Source organism: Jaculus jaculus, chromosome 16 (genome assembly GCF_020740685.1).
Source record: "Jaculus jaculus isolate mJacJac1 chromosome 16, mJacJac1.mat.Y.cur, whole genome shotgun sequence".
Lineage (NCBI taxonomy): Eukaryota > Metazoa > Chordata > Mammalia > Rodentia > Dipodidae > Jaculus > Jaculus jaculus.
In genome coordinates, this window is record NC_059117.1 from 42,723,313 (window position 1) to 42,747,809 (window position 24,497).

At 44.0% G+C, this 24,497-nt stretch overlaps 1 protein-coding gene across 2 annotated transcripts in view; it reads right to left on the reverse strand.

Annotated features, from left to right (window-relative positions):
- The window catches only part of Scrn1 (secernin 1), a 78,121-nt gene extending 54,679 nt beyond the window's left edge, over positions 1-23,442 (reverse strand). Inside the window, exon 1 of one of the 2 annotated variants that reach the window (XM_004652769.3) lies at positions 23,321-23,442. The gene's annotated coding sequence lies outside the window, so the exon portion shown is untranslated. Of the gene's footprint in view, positions 1-2,222; positions 2,306-23,320 lie in introns of those variants that run through there. The other variant, XM_045136119.1, reaches the window with a different exon arrangement.
- Between the last annotated feature and the right edge of the window lie 1,055 nt (positions 23,443-24,497).

The following is a 24,497-nucleotide window of genomic DNA, read 5'->3' on the forward strand; positions in this document are numbered from 1 at the left end:
CAGCCTGGATCACAGAGGGAGTTCCAGGTCAGTCTAGGCTAGAGTGCCTCAAAAAGAAGGAAAAAGAAAGAACAGAACAGAGAAGAGAGACAAAAAGCCCTTTAAGAAATAATACATGCACCTGCATTTGACGGAGCACGGATCAGCACTCACATAAGCAGCTCTAAGCTGGGGTCTGTAAGAGTACTCTTCCTTCCTTCTTTGTGTGGTGCTGGGAACCAGGCCCAGAGCTTTGCAGGAACTCTTCCACTGAGCTAAATCCCCAAGCCCTTGCGTACGTCTTCTCTGAACAAATACGTGCATGTGGGTACTTGATAGAGACCTAGTATTTCTCTTTTACTGTGGTTTCCAAGGGGAAAAAAGCCTTAAAAGTAGCAAGCTAAGGGTCAGGTTTACTGAATAAGGCTGTTTTGTGGCCAAAGCCCATTAGGATGCCTGCCAGGTTAGTAATAAACTTGCAGTTCTAATTAATGAAACACTCCAATTTAACTCCCATCAATGGCGAGGCTAACAGGCATTTCCTAATTCCTCACTGGGAGCATTTTAAAATGTATTTTGCTCGCTAGATCTCTCTTGCTAAAATTATTTTTAATGATGCATGCTTTGGAAGAGAGGAGATAAGGATATAAGTTAGAAATGTGAAAATATTATGGCAGGTATCATTTATGTGGTTGAAAAGTAAGACAGAATATCCATTAGCTGGCACAGTACAACAAATATATCTGGTATTTTTTTTTTCCCAATACCTATACCAGTCAGAAAGCCATCAGCTTTATGTCCAATAGACTTTGTAAGATATTGTAATATTCTCTACCTGTGCAACTGATAGCCATTAGCCAAACAACATTGATGAGTATTGGAATGTGTGTAGTGCAACCAAAGAACATTTTTTAAATATTTATTTATTTATGAGAGAGAGAGGCAGATATATAGAGAGATAATGGGCATGTCAGGGCCTCCAGCCACTGCAAACAAACTCCAGACACATGGGCCACCTTGTGCCTCTGGCTTACATGGGTGCTGGGGAAGTGAACCTGGGTCCTTTGGCTTTGCAGGCAGGCACCTTAACAGCTAAGCCATCACCCCAAGGAACATTTTTATTTAATTTAAAATTAAATAGCTAACATTATGCTAAGTAACATTAGGCAATCAGAAAAGCAAAACTCCAGGTTGATTATCCCTTGGCCAAATGCTTGGGACTGAAATATTTTAGATTTGGGGTATTTTCAGATTTGGACATATTAGCATACACATAATGAAATACCTTGGGTAGGGACCCACTTTCAAACAAAACTTCATTCATATTTCATATGCACCTTCTACACATTGCCTGAATGCAATTTTACCCCACATATTTCATTCAGTATTCTTGTCTTGACTGATCTCACAATGCAGCATGTGTGAGATTTTCCACTTGTGATGCAGTGCCAGACGTATGTTGCAGACATAAGTTGCAGATCTTAGTGTGGTAGTTACTTTCCTCATTGATGTGATCAAATGCCTGACAAGAAGTGACTTGAAAGAGGAAGGGTTTAGTTTACAGCTGTAGAGGAGACAGTCCATCATGGTGGGCAGGCAGGGAGGCATGGCACCAGGAAAATGAGGCAGCTGGTCACATTGTGTCCATAAACAGGACACAGAGACTGGTGAAACAGGCTAAGAAGCCTCAAGGTCCCTCTCCAGGGTCTCACCTCCTCTAGCTAGATCCCACCCCAAGACCTACCCTGCTGGGGACCAAGTTGAACACTTGGAACTATGAGGAACATCTTACATTCAAACCACAGTACCAGATGAGGCTAATCTGGGCTCCAAGATTTCCATTATATTACATTTCTAAAGTAGGCAAATACCTAGAAATTGAAAGTAGAATGGGTATTGCCGGAGTTTGGGGTAAGAAAGGAATGGAAGAGTGTCCATTTTGTAAGATGAAAAATCTCTGAAAATTGGCTGCACACTGTAAACATACTTAGCACTGATGGTCCGCACAACTGGAAACGGTGGAGATGATGGGTTTCACGTGTGTGTTTTAGTGAAATGCCCTCGCATGGCAGAGGCTTCCATAGCGGAGCACCCTGTGCGGCTTCACTTCCGCTGCCGTCACTGTCGTGAGCTCCCAAGCCAGCCTCCCTTCCCCATAGAGCTTGCCTCAGGACTCATGACTTCCTCTCAGGGACAAGACGTCAACTCTTCCGGAGCTCGGAGCTCACTGCACCGGCACTCACCTCGGCCGGTGGCAGGAGGCTGGCCGTCAGGCTCGTGGGACCGAGCGTGGTACGCCTGTAACCAGGAGACCGCTGCAGAATGTCTAGACGAGAAGAGAGGAAGCTGCGCAGGAGAAAAGGGCTTTGTCCTCAAGTTCACTGAGGATTTATTTCTTTGCATGCCTGCCAAACTGCCCTGCCCCTTTATCTCCACGAAACAAGAGTGACCCTCATTAGTTACCTTAGCCAGTTGTAAGAAAGCCTAGAGTTGCTTGAGAGGAAGAAAATGACTGTGTCTATGAGCTAGGCTTGTCAACTGTCTTGCAACTAACTTTGACAAACGGCCTTTCCTGACACAAAGGCTGCAAGCCAAACGAACAGACAGGCCTCCGTAGCCCCGCCGCCACGCTCTACTAGGGAGCTCTGGATTTCAAATCTGTGAAATGCCACTCTTCAGAAACGCGAAGAAATTATTTTGTTGATTGACAAATTCATCTTTTAAATTATTATCATTCCTACTGAATTGAAAGTGGGACAAATGATACTCATTCATAAGTTGGATTTTTATCAAATTTTTGCTATCAAAATAGCAAGGAATAATGAAGTATTTGGGAAAGGAAATATATAAAAAGTGAAAATTACCCCAGACTCACCTAAGGGAGGGACAGAGTCTACGTGTTTCCTTAGAAGTGACGAAAGCTGAGCATAAACGCAGGGAATGCACAGTGGGAGACTCCGCACCATTAGCCACCACTTCGACTGACGGTCTAACAAGAAAGACCTGCTTGGGACTGGAGAGAAAGTACTTGCTTGCAAAGTCCGATGACCCCAGTTTGATTCCCCAGCACCCGTGTAAACCCAGATGAACAAAATGGGGCATTAATCTGGAGATTGTGTGCAGCAGGAAGAGACCCTGGCAACACATACTCAATTCTCACTCCCTCTTCCTCTCCCCACCCCCTCTTTCTGTCTCCCTCTTTCTGTTGCTCAAATAAATAAAAATATAATAGCTCTTAATTATTTATTTCAGAGAGAAAGGGAAACAGAGAGAGAGAATGGGCATGCCAGGGCTTCCAGCTACTGCAAATGAATTTCAGTGCCAGGGATGTGATACCTTCCAGTGAGTTGTTGGGCAGAGAGGTCCCTGGTGCCTCTAAAACATTACAGGCCATGCTAAGGGTCGTGGTTTCCCACCAGGAATAGATGGTATGACCCTATTGCTGAAGATTCCACATACTTAGGCTGCAAGTTCACTAGGAAATCCTGCTGGAGCTGAGCTGAAAACCTTCTGTATATAGAACAGCTGACAGAAACCTGGAAAAAGCTATGCTGCATGCAATTCAATGGGAGAAAGAGAAATTATCAGTGGAGATACTCAACAGTGGACACTATAAGCCTTAAATTTGGCCAGCCAAGCCAAGTGAGCCAACAGGTGCAATAGTGGCATGCCTGTTATGGAAGAAACCAACTATCCTCTAATTGGACTGGAGGCCTAATCCACAAGTGGGAATATATGCCTGATGCCTGATACTGAAAACCTACAACAGGGGTAGTCTGCTGGTATCTGGCTAAATGTGTATACGATGCTCACTAAACTGCCTGGTAAGAACTTCTTTTAATGTTCATACCCATATGTTAATGCTACTTTCACTTTTGGTTACAGAACCTTCTCTTTGCAGATGGCAGTGACCTTGAAATGACTCAGAAGGCACCATGGTGCTGAGAAGAAGTGACAGAGGAGTGCTCAGCACTGAAATATCTCTATCAAAGCTTCCAAAGCTCAGGGTCCATTGCAGAAGAGGTGGCAGAAAGAATGTAAGAGCCAAAGGAAGACTAAGACTCCTTACAATGTGCTCCTCCAGATACAAAATGGCCTGGATATCCATGACCTTGCAGTACTAGACCCTACCTACACAAGACCATTTTAATAGGAGGAAAAGATGATGACATCAAAATAAAAGAGAGACTGATTGATAGGGGAAAGGGCATGATGAAGAGTGGAGTTTCAAAGGGGAAAGTGGCAGGGGAGGGAATTACCATGGGTTATTGTCTATAATTACGGAAGTTGTCAATAAAAAATAAATTAAAAAAAGAAAGACTCTCTAGGGTGTTAAGTAAATGTGTTAGTTCTGGCACTACAATGGCTACCAGAAAAAATTTATAACGATGAGTTATTTTGACTCACAGTTTTGCAGGTTCTAGTTTATGGTCCATTGACTCCATTGCTCTGGGGCTTAATGCCAGGCAACACATCTTGATGGTCACAGATGCTTGTTTAATGGGGAGGAGAGAAGGGAGAGAGTGGGGCTGGGCCATGATTCCCCTTTCAGGGCACACCCACAAGGACCTAAGACCTCCGGGACATCAAGGTCCTAAAACTCATAATAGTGCTGTAGGCTGAAAACCAAGCCTTCATTGGGCCTTGGGGGGTGGGGGGGGAGCACATTCAGTGCAAACTAGTCATTCAGCAGGCATTACAGCCTGCCTAGAGTCAATCATTTGCACCTCTCTGGGCCTCTATAAATGGGTGGTAAGAGGTCACATATTCCTCCTAGTGTTGTTGGGAGATCTAGCTGATATGTGCAAGAGCTTTCAAAGTGGTCAGAATGACATCTGGGATGACAGAATGACAGACTATGAAAATGAGAGGATACCTGATGAAGGGTTGTTCCTTGGTCAGAAATGTATCTGTTCAGATTTCTCAAATCAGTTTCTCCTGAAAGTGTCTAATTGTTCTTACATGTCTTGAAGATTTGCAAGCCTTTTTACCCCTACACTGCAACTAGTCTTTAGCTGACGTACTTCTCAGCAGCATATGAGACTTCAGATTGGCTGGTTTGACTCAGTATTGCCCTCGATAGTGTATTTTAGGAACCTGGATTGGCAGCTAAATTTTAACATCTAGAAATTTCCCATAGATATTCTGATATGTGTTTGACAATTTAAAGATCTGATGAGATTGGCCATATTCCTGTGTGACTGTTAAGGTAAAAATTGGGTCAGAAAGTAGGCTTGGGGCTCCTTTCAACAGGGCATGTGCTCCTGGAAGTCCCCTCCACTGCCTGACACTGGGGCCAGTCTAAAGGCCAACTCAATCACCATTATACAATTGTATTTCTTATAAGGCCTGTCTAGCTCTGCAGCCTATGTACACTGGGCAAGAAAACAGCATGCTTTGGAGACATATATACCCAAGTTTCCATCCTGACTGTCCCCTATATGGAAACATGCAGAGCACAACCCCAGGTTTATAGGAGAGTGCATGGAAAGTCCCTAGCACTGTGCTTGAATACAGTACACAATCAATGCTCACTTCCTATCCCCCACTGCTCACTGCTGATGTATTTGCCCAGGTTTTGTTCCCATCCCTACTTGTTCCCATCACCCCTGTCACCAGTGGTTGACACTAGACTCATCAGATCCATTCATATGCCAACTTAATCTCACTGACATCTATTAACAAGGCATACAAAAGAATAGGATGTCATCAGCAAAACTAGGCCTCTGTGAAATTCTCTGTGAACAAAGTTGACTTTTTCAAAAGCAACAAAATAAAGAAACTGCAAGAGAAAGATGAAGAGTGAAATCCCTTAAGATATACACCCACCAATGTGGTGAGTGGTACTTCACTCTTTATTTAAGCACACGAGACAAAAGTTACTGTGGTAACATGAACTTTGATTGCATACATGATGGCCTCAAGGAATGATTGTTAATGTTTTACATGGGATCACAGTGCTATGAAAAACTCTCTAAAGAAATCTGGGCTGGAGAGATGGCTTAGCAGTTAAGGCACATGTCTGTGAAGCCTAAGGACCCAGGTCCAATTCTCCAGGTCTCACGTAAGCCAGATGCACGTGGTGGCACAAGCATCTGGAGAATATACAGTGGTGGTAGATAGCATCTAGAGAGGGTATACATAGAGTACACAGAGGCTGTAGACAGAGGGCGCACAGAGTACATAGCTGGTGTAGATAGCGTATATAGAGGGTGCAGGCAGTGTAGTAGCAGGTATGGACAGCGTCTACAGTGGGTGGAAGATCACGAGATGGGAAGCTCCATGTATGCAGCTATGGGGAACCTAGGCAAATTAGACAAATATGGCCAGATAAAGTTCAATATAAGAAAGATGATCTCCTATACACAGCAGATTGGAAAGCAGTTTTCCATCCTTCATTGGGAATGAGGGAGGGGAGGGAAGGAAGGAGAGGAAGAGGGAGGGGGAAGGGAAGGAAGGAGCTATAAGATTAATAAATCAGACAGGTAACTGTCAAGATATCTCTTTTTGAAGGTGTGTTAAGGCTGTTTATGGTTGTTCATCTGTAACATGGGGCCAGGATATCAACCATGTACACTTACATGTAAAACATTTAGAATACAGATTTAAACATTAAGAAAAATGTTCCCTCAAATTGTTCTTTTTTAAAGTGATTTATTATTTGTTTGGGGAGGAGGGTTGTGCACTGGCACATGCATGAAGGCCAGATGACAGCCTTCAGATTGGTCCTCACCTTCCACCTCATGCGAGGCCAGGTGGTTCAGCACTCCATTTGCAAATTTCCAGGAAATTCTCCTGACCGCCTCCCATCTTGCCATAGGCACGGTGGTATTACAGAAGCCCACCACAGCTTCTGATTTTTTATATAGGGTCTGGGGATCCGAACTCAGGTCCTCAGTGTTGCACTACAAGTGCTTAATCCACTGAGCCATCTCCCAATCCCTTACGCTGTTCTTGAAGAACAGAGTCCTGGAGCTAAGGAAGAAGGTGTCTAAATACACAGGCCTGTAGTTAGCTGCCGAAAAGCATTCTCTGTGGGGAAATATTTGGAAGCAGCTAAGAAAGCCACATGTAGAGAGCTCCATCTCCTGCTGATCCTCCTTCTGACACTGCTGCCATTGTGTCCACCAGTTTGGCAGGTGGCTTTGAATTCTGACCTTCTCATTTCACCATCTGTCTTCCTCTCCCACTGTCTATTCTGAGCTTCCACCATTAATATAATTTGATGTGTACGTGTTAACTCTGTAAGCTGGGGTTTTAAGAGAACTTCCAAATTAATCTTAAAATGGAAGCTTATAACTTAACTCTCTCACCATAAGAAGTAGCATAAATATCCACTTCCTACAAAAATAAATATTTAAAAAGTGCAATAAGATCACTTTATGATGAGAAAAATGAAATTAAAACTTCTTTTAAATATCCATTTATGATGGAAATATTTTTTATGTTTCACCATTAGCAAATTCATCTGATTTTATTATTAAAAAGAAACTGAGCTGGGTGTGGTGGTGCACGCCTTGAATCCCAGAACTGGGAGAGGCAGCAGTAGGAGGATCACCGTGAGTTCGAGGCTACCTTGAGACTTCCAGGTCAGCCTGGGCTAGAGTTGAGACCCCACCTCAAAAAACCAAAAAAAAAAAGAAAAAGAAAAAGAAAAAGAAAGTGATACATTAGGTATAACATATTAGCATTATACACATATTTATATTTATAGACATGATGGTAGGCAGGTAAGAATATATAAGTATATATGTAGAATTGATGATAGATAATAGGTAGATAGGTAGGTAAATAGATAGCCAACACACAGAGATAGAGTGATAGAATAAATGATAGGTAGGTAGATAGACCAATATTGATCAATAGATGATAAATAATAGATGATAGAAAAGCTTGCTACTTAGAGACGGGATAGAGATACAGAATCTTCACATTTCACTTTACCTGGTTATGCAGCTTAAAAAAAACAGAACTTACAGTGAAGTCATATTACTTTAGTGACATTTTTACTTCATTAAACTGGTCATTTTAGTGAATAAGGACACCTTAAGACATTCCATTAAATCTTCTAGGTTACAAGGTCACTCCTGAGTGTAATAAAAAAAAATCTCTATGGCTTTACTTTAAGAACAAGTAAAAAAGAAAATGAACTCTTGATCACTGCATTTTTAAAAATTTTAGTGTTATTTATTTATTAGAGACAGTGAGAGGGAAAGAAAAAGAAAGAGAGAGAGAGAGAATGGACATGCCAAAGCCTCTAACCACTGCAAACTAACTCCAGATGCATGTGCCACCATGTGAATCTGGCTAACATGGGACCTGGGGAATAGAACCTGGTCCTTATGCTTTGCAGGCATATGCCTTAACCACTAAGCCATCTCTCCAGCCTGATCACTGTATTTTAATTGGGAATTTTTTAACCCAGATGAGTTGCCAACATGTATTTTGAGATTGTTACCACTTATAGGCATATATTCAACAGAAGGGAAAGTGGAGCTAAGATGCTCTCAAGGTCTTTATCATCGGGAAGAAGAAGTCTTCTGTGTGCAAGCAGGGAGGAAGGGTGGGGATGAGGGACAGGGAGAGAAATATACAGAAAAGGACTTGAAATGGGGAAGCTCACCAGTAAAGTGCGTGCTCCAAACCCTGCTTCAATTCCCAGCACCAAATAAAAAAGTAATGTGTTTGTATACGTGTGAACACGTGTGTACAATATCTGCAAAGAAACGTGGGATTGAACCTATAACCAGCATCATGCTAAATGGAGAATAACTCAAGAGTATTCCCAGTAAAATCAGGAATAAGACAATGGTGTCTACTTTTTCTACTCCTATTCACTATAGTGCTTGAAGCCTTCGCTAGAGTAAAAAGAAAAAGAAAGAAAATGGATACAAACAGGAAAAGAAGTCCAGGTACCCTTATTTGCAGGTGGTAGGGTTCTAACATAAGAGAACCTAGAGGCTGGGGAGATGCTTCAAGCATAAAGCACCTGCTGTGCAAGCATGTGGATCTGAGTCTGGATGTCCAGAACCCACATAAAGTCAGAGCCTAGTGGGACACGCCTTCAACCCCAGACCTGGAGACTTGGAGACTTGGCTTGCTAGTCTAGCCTAAATGTGAGTTCTAGGTTCAGTGAGGGACCCTGTCTCCAAGAATATGCCAAGAGAACTAAAGAGGACACCTGACATTAACTTCCACATGGCCACCACATACACATGAGCAGACACACACACACACACACACACACACAAACACACACTCACACCACATACATACACAGTCTGAGAGAGAAAGAGACCTAAAAACTCTACCGGAAAACTCCCAGATCTGGCTAACGCTTTCAGGAAGGTGGCAGGATGCAAAATTAACACACAAAAATCAGTAGCTTTCCTATATACCAGTTACAAATACACTGAGAAGGAAACCAGGGAAGCAATCTCATTTACAATAGCCTCAGAAAAAGTAAAATACTTTAAGATAAACCTAACCAATGAAGTGAAAGGCCTCTCCAAAGAAAACTTTAAAATACTGAAGAAAGAAATTCAGGAAGATAGGGCTGGGTCAATGGCTTACTGGATAAAGCAAGTGCAGCAAAAGCATGGTAACCTGAGTTTGGATCCCCAGATCCCATACACAGCTGTATGCTGGGCAAGGGAGAATCTGTAATACCAGTGTCCACAGTGAGCTAAGACGCAGAGACAAGAAAATTCCCTGCAAGCTGAAGGGCCAGCTAGCCTGATGAACAATGAGAGGCTCGCCTGCCTCAAACAAGGTGGCAAGTGAGGACACACCTGAGGTTAGGCACTGACCTCTATATGCATACCATGGCACATGTGTGCTGGTACTTACACACACACACACACGGGGGGGGGGATTGTGGAAGACATAAGAAGATGGAAACACCTCCCATGTTCATGCACTGGAAGAGTCAGTATTGTGAAAATGGAAGTATAGCATTCAGTGCAATCCCAATCAAAATTCCAGCACCATGCACAGAAAGAGAAAACATAATCTTAAAATTCATGTGGAAACACAAAAGACCCAAAATAGCCAAAGCAATGCTAAGCAAAAATAATAATACTAGAGGTATTATATCATTCTACATTTCAAGATAAACTACAGAGCAATTGTAATACAAACAGCATGGTACTGGTACAAAAACAAACATGTAGATTAATGGAATAGAACAAAGGACCCAGATCTAAGTCCATGAAACTACAGCCACCTGATTTATTTTAAAGGTGCCAAAATATACACCCTGAAGAAGAGACAGTCTCTTCAATAATGGTGCTAACAAAACTAGATATCTACATGTAAAAGAATAAAACTAGGTCCTTATCTCTCACCCTGCACAAAAATCAACTCCAAATGGATCAAAGACTTCAATTTAAAATGTGAAATTCTGAAACTGCTAGAGGAAAAAGTAGGGCATATAATCTAAGATATAGGCATAGTTAAGAACTTTCTAAATTGATCTCTGGTTGCTTAGGAAATAAGGCTAATATTTAATTAGAATCTCATGAAATTAAAAAGTATCTGTACAGTGAAAGAAACTGGCAACCAAGTAAACAGGCAATCTACAAATGGTAGAAACTCTTTGTTAGCTATCTATCAGACAAAAAATTAATAATTAGAATACACAATATACAAAGAGTTCAAAAAGCTAAACATCAGGAAAACAACCCAATCTAAAAGTGGGCTATGGAACTGAACAGAGATATCTCAAAAGAAGAAATACAAATGACCAATATTTTAAAAAGTGTTCAAAATCCTTAGCCACCAGGGAAATACAAATCACAACTACATTGAGATTGCATCTCACTCTAGTCAGAATAACTGTCATTGAGAAAAAAAAAATGTTGGATATGGGGAAAGAAGGACCCCTATTCATTGTTGGTGGGAATACAAACTGGACTATGGAAATCAGTGTGGAGGTTTCTCAGAAAGATAAAAAAGGGAGCTGGAGAAGTGGTTTATCAGTTAAGGCACTTGCCTATGAAGTCTAAGGACCCATGTTCTGCTCTCCAGATCCCATATAAACCAGACACACAAAGTGACACAAGTGTTCAAGGTCGCACGTGTGCACAAGAGGGTGCACACGTCTGGAGTTAACTGCAGTGGCTGGAGGCCCTGGCATGCCAACTCTCTCTCTCTCTCTCTCTCTCAAAAATAATTTTTCAAAAGATAAAAACAGAACTAAAACCAAAGGATTCTATACCCTATAACAGAGATACGTGCTCATCCATGTTCACTGCTACTTTATTCACAACATCTAGGAAATGGAAACAGCCTATATGTCCATCAAGCAAAGGATGGATGGTGAAAATATGCTCCATGGAACTACATACAATAGAATTTTATTCAGCTATAAAGAAAAATAAAAGTACGGAGCCAGGCGTGGTGGTGCACGCCTTTAATCCCAGCACTCAGGAGGTAGAGGTAAAAGGTAAGAGGATTGCCGTGAGTTCAAGACTACCCTGAAACTACAGAGTTAATTCCAGGTCAGCCTGAGCTAAAGTGAGACCATACCTCGAAAAAAAAAGTATGAATTTTGCAGGAAAATATTATGCTGAGAAGCGTAGCCAAGTATAAAACTATAAAATGTTGCATTTTCTCTTTCATATGTGGATCCTAGCTTCAAATTTTTAGATTTGTGTAAATTGGAGTGAGTGTCTTTAGAGGCCAGAAGCTCGAAAGGGACGATGTGAACAGGGAAGTGGAAGAAGGAGGCCTTGAAGGAGAGAAGGTGGTAGAGGGGACAAGGATGGATACTGGAGGTAGAAGGGTTTAAAGAGGGCTGAGGCCAGGGGATGGGGAAAATGAGGGAGTGGAAGAAGAGTAACCAAAACTAAGGGTATATGAAAGAGCCATATGGGAGCTTTCCACTCTGTAATTTAAAATATAATAATAGGGATGGACAGATGCTTTGTGGTTAAGGTATTTGCCTACAAAGCCAAAGGACCCAGGTTTAATTCCTCAGGACCTATATAAGCCAGATGCACAAGGTAGCACATGTGTCTAGAGTTCATTTTAAGTGGCTGAAGGCCTTGGCATGCCCATTCTCTCTACGTGTGTGTGTGTGTGTATGTGTGTCTTCCTCCTTCTCCCCTCTCTAAAATACTAATTTTTTTAAAATTTATTATAGTAATAATAAAGAGTCTGCACAAAGGTCGATAGGAGAGAATTCATCCGTGGTACTGTAAACCTGATCAAAAGCCCATGACTGAGGAGGTCATAGGTCTAGGGATAGAAGGCTTACTATAGAGACTCACAGTAAGTCAAAGTGCCAAGCTTAAGAGGCTATTGAGTGCTCAGCCGTAAACAGGACATCTACATTACCCACTCCAAGGCTCAAGGAACACCTCAGGAGGAGGGGCACATGTAAGAGCCAGAGCAGAAGGAGTGCTGTGGAATGCTACCTTCTGAACATGACATGGATGATGCATCCATGACCTTTCAGTGGCCATCGTTATCTGCACAAGATCACAAGACTGGGTGCATCAACATTCCATCATAGATGGGGGAGGAGCTATTGGCCACTAATGGTTGCAGGGGGAGGGTAGCCATATCCTTCAGTGGTATAGACACCATGCCCATGAACTGGGGAGATGGCTCGATGTAAAGGAGCTTAATTAAAAAGTCTCCTGGGCTGGGTTCAATTCCCCCAGCAACCACATAAAGCCGGATGCAAAGTAAAGCCATAATAACCCAAAACTGACTTTTGTTTGTAAGTCTTCCAGGTTATTTGCAGTGGCAAAAGATCCTGTCTCAAAGAAACTGGAGCACAGAAACCTTGAAATTGTCCTCTGACCTCCACATGAAAACCATGGCATGCACATCCACAGACACAGGCATGCACACACACATAATTAAATAATAATAAAAAGTAAAATAACCCCAACCATGCTCATGAAAGCAACCCACTCAGTGAGTCAAAAAAAAAAAAAAAAAAAGACCAGGCATGGTGGTGTACACCTTTAATCCCAGCACTCAGGAGGCACAGGTAAGAGGATCACCATGAGTTCGAGGCCACCCTGAGTCTACATAATGAATTCCAGGTCAGCCTGAGCTAGAGTGAAATCCTACCTCAAAAAGAAAAAGGAGAGAGAGATTCACCAAGAACACAGCACTCTTGCTTATTTCCCCAATTATTCTTAGTTTCAGCTGGGTACCAGCACAAGGGTAAAGGAGATAGACACAGTGAACAATAAACTCCTACCAAACAAGATATCCAGAGCCACAGAAGCTCGCAAGACCTCATCACTGAAGCAGACCTAAAATGAACCCAACACTGCTCAGGAAGATTTGTGGAAGAGGGGGTGGAAAGAATGTCAGAGCCACACACTGGGTCATGACATGGAGACACTGCCTCCTACCCATAACTGCTGGCTAATCCCACAATGCACGACCCATATTCCCCAACAAGGAGGGTCCCTACAGAGGGGGAAGGTCAGAGAGGAGGCAACAATGGTGCCAACTTGACTGTATTCACTGAGTATAAAACTAATGAGAGAGAGAGGGCTGGAGAGATGGCTTAGCAGTCAAGGCAAAGTTTGCCTGCAAAGCTAAAGGACCTACGTTTAATTCTCTAGGAACCACGTATGCCTGATGTACAAGGTGGCACATGCATCTGGAGTTTGTATGCAGCAGCAGAAGGCCCTGACATGCCCATTGTCTCCCTCCCCGCCCAAATAATTTTTTTTTTTTTTTAAAGAGAGAGATGGAGAGAAAGAAACAGTAGAAAAGAGAAGTAGTACTCGGGAAGAAAGAGTTTCGAGGATAAGGGAGCAATAGGGTCTAGTATGACCAAAGCATACACATGCGATTGTCAAAAAATAAAAATAGATTTAAAAATTTTTTAAAGAAATATGAGATTGACCAGGTTTCAGAAGTGAAAATTAATGAAGAAAAACTAGTCCTGTATAGTATTAAACCATATTACAAAGTTTCAATATTAAGATGGCTTGATACTGATGCAAAATAGATGAACAGAATAGAGGGTCCTGAAGTCATCAGCATAAGAACCCAACATCTAGAGAAGACCAAATTTGAAATTAAAGTGAACTATGTATTAGTCAATAGATAATTCTGGTATAATTGACTCATTGAAATGGGAAAAGAAGAAAGAAATTTGTCCAGGTCCCTAACTCACTCCTTTCCAAAATAAGTTATTAATCAACTTTTAATTTTTTACAAAATGAAATCATAAAATACAAGACATATATATAATTTTGTAGTATTTATTTATTTTATTTGAGAGAAAGGGATTGAGAGAGAGAATGGGCACACCAGGGGTGCCTGTGCCATCGCGTACATCTGGCTCATATGGGTACTGGGGAACTGAAGCTCGGTCCTTAGGCTTTGTAAGCAAGTGTCTTAACCGCCAAGCCATCTCTCCAGCCCTTTTTATATTTTTTATTTGTTTATTTTATTTGAGAGAGAGAAAATTTTAAAAGGGGAAAAAAATCTATCTAAGCAAGCAAAGCATTCAGTAAATAAACAAAACCAGTAACTTACAAAGGAAAATGCTACAGAGTTATTTTTAACAGAACATAAAATTTATGTGGCTGGGTATGGTGGCGCATGCCTTTAATCCCAGCACTTGGGAGGCAGAGGTAGGAAGATCACTCTGAGTTCAAGGTCACCCTGAGGCTACATAGTGAATTTCAGGTCAGCCTGGGCTAGAGTAAAACCCTAAGACCCTACCTTGAAAACAAAAATTATGTGAGAAAGCTTTTTAAATAGATATTGGGAATATATTTGCAACATCCATCAAGGAAACAGTAAGAAAGTTTACTCCAAATGGAAAATATGCAAACTATAGAAACACTAGTTTAAAGACATGTTTTAAGGAAGTGTAGTCTATTTTATTTAGTTATGTATTTATTTGAGAGAGAAAGAGGTGGACAGAGAAAGAGAGAGAGAAAATGGGTTGCCAGGGCCTCTAGCCACTATAAATGAACTCCAGATGCATGTGTCACCTTCTGCATCTCGCTTTACATGGGTCCTGGGGAGTTGAACCTAGGTCTTTTGGCTTTGCTGGCAAGCGCCTTAGCTGCTAAGCCATCTCTCTAGCTATAGAAATATCAGCTTAAGAAAGATAAATTTAAGTAGCCAAAATATTTACTAAAAAAAATTTAAAGCCAGGCGTGGTGGCGCACGCCTTTAATCCCAGCAGTCGGGAGGCAGAGGTAGGAGGATCGCCGAGAGTTCAAGGCCACCCTGAGACTACATAGTGAATTCCAGGTCAGCCTGAGCCAGAGTGAGACCCTACCTCGAAAAACCAAAAAAAAAAAAAAAAAAAAATTCAATTTCACCATAATCAAATGACTACAAATTGAAATAAGGTGATGTTGTAGACAGTTCCACATTGCTAAGTTGACTTCCAAACAAACACAGTTTACAGAAGAAAGGTTTACTTCAAGCTTACAGGTCCAGGAAGAAATTCTGTCAGTGGCAGAAGAAGCTGCTTCCAAATATCCAAGCAGAGAGAAATAGCCAGACGTCCAGCAGCCACCAAAAGCAGCAGCAGAGAACCACAGCAAACAAGACCCCCAAGCCCTCTCTGCATACTCTGCATACCTTTGAGCTGAAAATGAGATCCGCCCCCAAACACACCTTGGGGCTAGACTCCAAGATCTGCCCCCAGTGACACCTCCTCCAGCCAGGTGGCTGGAGACCCAAATTACAAACTTTAATAAAACACCTGAGTCTATAGGGGACATATATTCAAACTACCATATATTTAATTTTATATTCTAATATAAAAATATTGGGCTGGAGAAATGGCTTAGCTAGTTAAGGCACTTACCTGCAAGGCCTTAGGATCCAGGTTTGATTCCTCAGTAACCACATAAGCCAGACATATAAGGTGGTGTATGTATCCGGAGTTCATTTGCAGATGAGGCCTGGGTGCCCTTATGCTCTCTCTATATATATCTGCCTGTCTCTCTCTCTCAAATAAATAAACTACATAAAAAGTATTTAAAACATATTAACAAAGATTTTAAAATTTGGTAATATTTAGTCTTGACAAAGGTGTGGGAAAAATATCTGTGGTGGTATGAATGTAAAATATTCCTCATAGCCTTCTGTGTTTGCATGCTTAATAACCAGACCATGGTGCTGTTTGGGAAGTGGAACCTTGCTAAGAGAGGTGTGTCACTGGTGTTGGTGTGTCACTGGGGGTGGGCCTTGGGGTGTCGCAGCCCAGCCTTGCTTGCTTGCCACACTCAGCTCGCTCATGCTACTTCTTCCCTGATGATGTGAAGATGTGATGATGCCCAGCTGTCTTCCTGCCATGCTCTCCCTGCCATTAGAAAACGTGCCCTCAAAACTGTAAACTGGAAATAAACCCTGTCTTGCCATAAGCTGCTTCTGGTACTGATACAAGCTAGGAACAAGATAGCGTTTTGGCTGATGGGCAGCTAGCCCACAGACATATGGATGCCACCTTGCCTGTTCTATCAAGACTAGAACTCATGTCCAGCCCAGTCTCATCCCGGATGGCAGCAAGAAACAACTCCTCAACAAATTTCTTGCTTCTTCTTTCAGTTTTCCTGGTCTCAGCACACCTGTGGGCTGACCCTTTCTGAGTCAGCCTCTTGAGTTCACCAATCAATCAGGCCCCTCCCTTACACTCCTAAATCTGATGATGAGGCTCATCCTAATTGGAGGTTTCATCCACATTAATCTCACAAACCATGTGTATGAAGTCTCTTGGCCCCTGACTTTATTGGTCTGTCCTGGCCCTTGGTCCCTTTGGCCTCTTTGATAAGCTCTTGGCTCTTTCCCTACACGAGGGGAATTTCTTTTCCTGGGCACTTCCCTGCTTTGTTTTGGGTGCTTTCTTGCTTTGTTACATGTGTGATCTCATTAAGCTCTGAGCCCCTTAATCTCTCTTAATCCTTTCTCAGCCCTTATAGCTTGGGCTGTCAGGCTTTACTGCCATGTGTGCATATGTGAGCCCCTTCCCCAGAGACTTGTACCCCAGAGGTGTGAGGGAGACTTTCTCCATCTTTCCTCCCACTTCCCAGCTAGCTGCAGAGGGGGAGAACTTCTTTTGGCTTGGGCTTTCCTGCTTGCTTCCCTGCTGGATCCTAACTGTGGTGCTTTGAATAAGATATCTCCCATAAACCCATGTGTTCTGAATGCTTGGTCCCCAGCTGGTGGCAGCTGGGAAGGAGACTTGCTGGAGCTGAACCTTGCGGTTTACTGGCCCTAGCAGGCCTGTGTGGGTGTGGCTCCCTCTCTCTCCTGCTGCTGCTTTCCATCTGCTTTTAGTAAAGAGACGATGTGCAGCCTCTGCTCGTGCCATGCTTTCTCCTGCTATCCTGAGGCTTTCTCTTAAGACAGTAAGCCAAAATAAAAGTTTGCTCCCATCAGGTGCTTTTGGTTCAATGCTTTATCCAGCAATAAATCTAAAATAAATCTCATAACTTACCCTTCTCCAGGCCTGTAACTTGGACAAGGACCCACAGTTGCAGTCTACAAGCATTTTTATGGGCATCTAATCCCTCCCTGGACTCCAACAGCCCTGCATCAGTTGGGGATTTTTCCCAGCACCAAAAGTGTAACTGCTACAGTACCTTTGAGCAATTTGGCCCAAACTAGTAAGTTAGACCTGATTTGTCTCATGCTTTTACACTTTAAAGATAAAAATTACTCTTTCGGGCTGGAGAGATGGCTCAGTGATTAAAACACTTGCCTGCAAAGCCTAGCGATCCAGGTTCTAGTCCTCAGTATCCACACAAAGCCAAATGCACAAGGCGGTGCATGTATCTGGAGTTCATTTGCAGTGGCTAGAGGCCCTCACATGCCCATTCTCATTCCCTCTTCCTCTCTCTTTCTTTCTTTCTCTCTCTCTCTTTCTCTCCCCTTGCAAATAAATGAAAATATTTTAATTATTTAAAATTACCCTTTGGATATGTTTATTAATTCACCTCACAAGGTAAATTACTTTCTTCATTTGCCTACTGTTTTCCTTGAAATTCTCCTATTGTACAATTCACTGGATAAAGGAAAAATAGGCCAAGTGCAATGGTTAAAAAAGTGGAAAAAGTAGGTTAAATGCAGTGCTTGCGGCTTCATATCTGTAAGCTCACTTATCACTGCCATCGCCCTCTGGCTATAAAATTTTGGAAAGAAAAAAGAAAGTGGCCAAGTAACAAGCATAAACTTTCACCAGCACACAATTTTTGTCCAGTTGTAGGAAAATCACAATAGATAGCGATATGGCAGATTGAATTTTCTTTAAGTTGAAGTATCCATATTGTAGATGCATAGTCTGGCACTGTCACATATGAGGACATGGCTACCCATTGTGGCATCCAGGCTAGCAAGCACAAAAGTAAAAAGGTCTGCATCCATTTAATCAGCAAGAGCAACTTCATTGGTAGCATCAGAAGATCCGGTCTTTGTCTTGCTGTTGCATACATACAATTATAGAAGTAAAAGTTATCTCAGTGTGTATGTTCTAATAAGTTAAAATAAAGTCCAGTTACTGTTTACGTTTTCAATGGCATATCTTGTTCAATGGAACCCTCCTAGTGAGGTTGGTGAATAGCTCTTGTTTCCTTAAAGAAGAGAAAATAAATAAGTGGCTGATTCGAGGACATACTCCTCATTAGAGTGGAACCACAGCTAGGACTCATGGCCCCTGACTTGCTGTGCTAGGCCACATTCCTCTCTTGGATGTGTGACCACATATGGCAGAATGAGGAAGGTACTGTGCCATGTCCCTCACAAGTACATTGGCATGCCTTTCACCATCCCAGCTAAAGCCCTAGCACCACACACCTGCCAAGCCTGACTCCATGGATCAAGAACCAGATCACCACAGAGTCTGCTGTTGTGTTTCAAAAAGTCTCTGAGGGCAGGCGTGGAGTCTTTTCCAACAGGTATAAGACTCCAAGTTTGATTCCCTAGCACCAGAAAATAAGAAAATCAAAAAAAATGTCTTATAACCCAGCCACACCCAAACTACTACATACACACCCCTCTTATCTGCAGTGTCACTGGTCACTCACTCCTTGTATCCCTTCATCTACCTGATCCTCCTCCTCCAGTCTCCAAGCTTCTCCTTATACAGTTCTAGAAACAGCATCAAGAAACTGTGCCAGTTTCCGCTTCCTACTAATGACTTAGGCCAACATCACACACCAGTAATATAGCACCAGACAAGTCATGTGTGCAATTTTAATATTGTCTACTAACCATATTTAAAAGGGTAAAGAGAAACTAGTGAAGAATTTTAATAATACATTTTACTTAATCAATGTATTATTTCAATATCATACCAATATAAAAATGACCAATGGCCAATATTAAATTCTTTTTCATTTCAAAGTTTTAAAATTTGATGTTTATTTTACACTCATAAGACATCCCCATTTGGACTAGCCACACATTTTAAGTGTTCACCAGCCACCAACAGCCATGGCTGCCAAATTAAGCAACATAGACCTAGAAAGTAGTGAGTTAAAAGTGACTGGAGTACTGAGTAACATCTCGATCACTCCTTCCAAGACTCATGGTCTAATGCGGAAGAGGTGGCGGAAAGAATGTAAGAGTCAAAGGAAGGGTAGGACTCCTTACAACATGCTCCCTCTAGACACAAAATGTCCTGGATATCCATGACCTCACAGTGCCTGACACTACCTCCACAAGACCATCATAAGAGGAGGAAAAGATCATGACATCAAAATAAAGAGAGACTGAGATGGGGAGGGGACATGATGGAGAATGGAATTTCAAAGGGTAAAGTGGGGGGACAGAGGGTATTACCATGGGATACTTTTTATAATCATGGAAAATGTTAATAAAAATTGAGAAAAAAAAACAAAAACAAAAAAGGAAGTAGTGAGCTAAAATGTTTGCTTGTGTGTGTACTACTCTCCAACAAAACACAAATGGCATACACTTGTGCAATTTATTTCTTGGCAGTGTTGGAGATAGAACTCAGAGCCTGGAACATGCTCAGCATGTGCTCTGCACCATGCTACACCCCTCCCACACCCACTCCTACTTTAATGAAAGTAACTGTTGTAGATGGCACATGCCACAAAGACATCTGTCTTCACTACTACACATCTCTATGTCCCTGGCCCCAGTCCACCACACTGTCTCCAGTCATTCTCTCCATTTCCTACCTCCTGCCTCTACGCATCACTGGCTATGGAAATAGAATACCAGAATGCCCATATCCTACCACCCCAGCACAAATAGCAACACATGCACAGTTTGTAGTTCTGTTTTAATAGATCTGGGACCACTGATGGGTGACTATGAAGACTGAAATTCAAGTTAGAGAAAAACTCTGACTGTAGGACAGCTTAAAGGTTATTTTAAAATACGCTTGAGGGCTGAGAAATGGCTCAGCAGTTAAGGCACTTGCCTACAATGCCTAACTACCTGGGTTCAATTCCCCAGTACCTATATAAAACCAGACACACAAAGTGGTACAGCATCTGGAGTTCATTTGCAGTGGCTAGAGGACCTGGAGCACCCATTCTCTCTCTAAATAAATAAATAAATTTTATATATATATATATTAAAAAATAAATAAAATAGACTTGATTATGTAAAAGTGGATCACTCAACATGCCTTTAATCCCAGCATGTGGGAGACTGAGGTAGGAGGATTGCTGTGAGTTTGAGGTAAGCCTGAGACTACACAGTGAATTCCAGGTCAGCCTGGGCTAGAAGCAAAACCCTACCTTGAAAAAGAGAAAGAAAAGAAAAATACAGTCAATACATGGCCCACTTCCATTTCTTTGCAAAAGAAATTAGCCCAATAGTTCACCACAAATGCAAGAAAAACAACTGATGGTTCAAATGTACTCACCTCAAAAATTGTGATTGCAATTAAAGTTGTGGCTCTTAAAGAGAGATGCAGTTTCAACACTAGGAAAATAAGCATGAGGTGGATACAGTTTAAGATGTTAAACAGGCTTTAATTAAGAAAACAAGAATCAGGCTGGAGAGATGGCTTAGTGGTTAAGCTCTTGCCTGTGAAGCCTAAGGACCCTGGTTCGAGGCTCAATTCCCCAGGACCCACATTAGCCAGATGCACAAGAGGGCACACGCATCTGGAGTTCGTTTGCAGTGGCTGGAAGCCCTGGCACGTCCATTCTCAATCTCTCTCTCTCTCTGTCTGTCTCTTTCTCTCTGTCACGCTCAAATAAATAAAAAATGAACAAAATTTTTTTTAGAAAAAGAAAACAAGAACCACTCCTGCTACTTCACCTACATACAGGCTTTAAAAAAAAATTATTTCTTTAATAGAGAGGAAGAGAGAGAGAGAGAATGAGCACTCCAGAGCCTCCAGCCATTGCAAATGATCTCCAAACACATGAGCCCCTTTATGCATCTGGCTTTCGTGGGTCCTAGAGAGTCAAACCCGGATCCTTTGGCTTTGCAGGCAAATGCCTTGATCACTAAGCCATGTCTCCAGCCGTACATACAGGCTTTTTAAAATTCATGATTCCCAAGTCAGACGTGGTAGCGCACGCCTTTCCTCCCAGCACCAGGGAGGCAGAGGTAGGAGGATCGCCATGAGTTCGAGGCCACCCTGAGACTACATAGTGAATTCCAGGTTAGCCTGGTCTAGAGGGAGACCCTACCTCAAAAACAAGCATTCATGATTCCCTAATGTTCAAGGTTTTTGCTGCCCTAACAGTGACAAGTTTGCTTTTTCAGTCCAGGCAGGTGGAACTCTGACCTGAGAAGTCACAGGGCCTGGATCCTCACTGCCAGACACAGCCAGCTGTTATGACCGAAGAGGTCCATTTATCCTCTGGATTCAGCCACCCTGCTGTCACCAGCTTGCTCAGGATGTCTCCAGCTCTGCCTCCTGGGGCCTCAGGATTCACCTTTCTCTATTCCATTATCCCCAAAGCACCTCATGCACTGCCTCATTCCTAAAAGACAAGATGGCTGGCAGCACAGCACCGCAGTGAAAAGGGAAAAAGCTCGCCGTGGCTGCAAGCCCTGGGCGTCCATTCTCAATCTGGTGAGAAAAAAAAATCCTGCAATGACTCACCTTTCAAGAACTTGCCATCCCCAGCTGTCGGAGTGCGTGCGCTAGATGCTAAATGAGCCTTTCCGGTGGAAGGCGCTACTGTTTGTGGTGTGCGTTGGGCGCCCTGCTCGTGAACTGTACAACGCACTGTACGCGCCCCTCTTTTAGCAGCCGCTTGCAGGTACAACGTACCTAGGCTGAGCGTCAAACAGAAATCTGCAGCTGCAGAGTTGCCTTTGCATGAGCCTGACGAGAATCAGGTCACAATTGTAGTTTGTTTCACTTAGGATTAGTACAGGGGAAAACAACTACAGCTCCCTAAACTTCCCACTCACCCCCAGGACCCTGCAGCCTGTTCAAACTTAAGAGCTTCAAGAATTACGCTCCACAGTCAGAGCGCCCTGGCCCCGCTGATCCTCACCAAGCTCAAGTCAGGGGGCAGCTGCAGTTGCGGTCGGGGCGCCTCCGCCCGCCCTCATTTTTCATGCTGCCATTTTGAATTAGCGTAGCTTTCGTCCGCAAGTGGTAGACCTAACCAAACGTGAAGCACAGTGCACACACACACACATACACACACACGCCAGGAAACAGGACACAATCTTAATTCAGGGCTCTGCAAGCCTCAGTCCCACAGGAAAGCCACAGCACGTAGCAGAGCCCTGCCAGGTCAGCTTGGACGACGGGAAGATGGCAAGTTTCAATGGGCGTGAGCGATATCTTTATGCCTCAATTCGCAACAACTGCTAGAGACCCAAGCTCCGCAGACTTCAGGGGGGGCGCAGAAGCGGAGGCGGCGCGGTCAGCTGCGGTGGTCGGCCCCCGGGGGACTCCTACGTGCCTTCTCCCACCACGGGTGCGGGCTCTGCCCAGCCAGGCTCCGGGGGTCGAGGCCGCCGCCGCCGCCCGGGACCGGGACCGCTGCGAGCTCGCCCGCGCCGCAGGTGCGTGACTTCGGGGAAGGTGCCCGGCTGGCTCCGCTACCCGATCGGGCGAACCCCGAACCCCCGGAGCGCGGCGACTCGGCGACCCGAGAGAGGAGACCGGGGTAAGCAGTCTGGGGCGGGGAAGGACGAGGGCGGGACGCGGCGGGCCCGGCGGCTTCCCACCGGGCTGCAGCCTGCGCCCCTGCAGTCCCCGATCACGAGCCACGCGGGACCGAGACCCCGCTCGCGCGCTGCGCCCCCAGCCCTCAGCCTCCGACCGCCCGGGCCAGCGCGGGCTGGGACGGGCCCCGGGTACCACTTCCCGCGGAGGAGACGGACCCGGACGGCGACGACACCGAGACGAAAAGGTCGCTCCTCTCGCCCCGCCGCGACTCACCTGGACGGCGGGCTCCGAACTCGGCCCCGCGGTGGGATGAGGGGATCACTGCGGCGACATCCGGAGCGGCAGCGGCGGAGGAGAAACGCCCGGCGTCCCCTGGTCCCCGACTCCTGCTCTCCCGCCCCTCGCTAACAGCTGGCCGGGATCACGTGACCGGGCCCCACCCCCGCCTCCCCGCGCTCCGGGCCCCCCGCCGCGCCGCACCCGGCCAGGGGAGGAGGGGGACGCTGGGGAGCCTCCCCAGCCGCGAAGGGCGCGGCCTCTCTCCTTGCTTTTTATTTCTTGGTTGCAGCCCTCGCAAAGGCTTTGAGGAGCCAGGCCCAGCGTCTTCCAGGCGCTGTTCTCTGACCCTGGTGTTTGGTTGCTACGCTGGGCCTCGGCGACTAAGCAAGATTTCCCTGCAGAGAACTGTGCTCCTTCTGGGCCTGCTTGATTTATCTCCAAGTCGTACTCGAACTTTGGGGACCAAAGAGTTTAAGTAACTGGCCAAAGGTCACATAGTAAGTCGAAAACCGGGATTCCATATGGTGCTAATAAATGTGTGTGTGTGTGTGTGTGTGTGTGTGTGTGTGTGTGTGTGTGTGTCTGTCTGTCTGTCTGTCTGTCTGTCTGTCTGTCTGTCTGTCACTGACAGCACATCTGCAGCTGAAGCATAGTCGACATTGTGAATGAGCTAAGCCCATATCAAATGATATAAAGAGACGGCTCGCAGGGACAAACAGTCTCACCCACTGTTATGAAAAGATACCTGAAAATCAAATCAAATATACAAGATGGTATTTTCCAACTATCGGATTAACAAAGAGTTTGCAAGTTCCATGACTGGGAAGTCGGCGTTGTCTCTCAAAGAGCAACTGTATGTGTAGACTTTGCCTCAGTGACTCCTTTTCTGGAGTCTGTCCCACAGGTACACCAACAAGGTGTGAATAGCACAGAGTCGTCCACTGCTACCTTACTTGTGCTAGCGAAAACAGGAAGTAAACCTCCATTAGAAGAGGACTATGGGGCTGGAGGTGCAACTAGCCCCACTGGAAATGTGCTTGCCCCTTTCTTCAATCTCCAGAACCATCGAAACTAGGCTTGGTAGCAACATTCCTGAGATCTCAGTACCTGGAAAGTAGAGGCAGGAGGTCAGAAGCTCAAGACTAACTTCAACTAATGAGATCTATCTCAT